The sequence below is a fragment of the Penaeus monodon genome, chromosome 28, assembly GCF_015228065.2.
Source record: "Penaeus monodon isolate SGIC_2016 chromosome 28, NSTDA_Pmon_1, whole genome shotgun sequence".
Taxonomy (NCBI): Eukaryota; Metazoa; Arthropoda; class Malacostraca; order Decapoda; family Penaeidae; genus Penaeus; species Penaeus monodon.
Window position 1 is genome coordinate 10,225,594 of NC_051413.1, and position 220 is coordinate 10,225,813.

The 220-nt window shown below is 31.8% G+C and overlaps 1 protein-coding gene across 1 annotated transcript in view; it reads left to right on the forward strand.

Moving 5' to 3' along the window:
• Positions 1-220, forward strand: part of LOC119591039 (protein sidekick-1-like) — a 14,197-nt gene that overhangs the window by 3,557 nt on the left and 10,420 nt on the right. The window lies entirely within an intron of this gene.

Below are 220 nucleotides of genomic sequence, written 5' to 3' on the forward strand. Positions count from 1 at the left end.
ACACTTTAGTTGTTCATTAATGCAATTTTAGCATTTCTTTGAATTAAAATAGAAATTGGAGAACATATATCATCATTATTACCCAATGTCTGATATAATGACACTGCAAAGGAACTGCAAACATTATCAAAACTCTTCTCCCTTAGTCCCTTCTGATAGTTTCCTGTGATAATCTTTCTCTCTAAATAATAAGTCTAGTAGCATGAGGTCAGCTGATCAA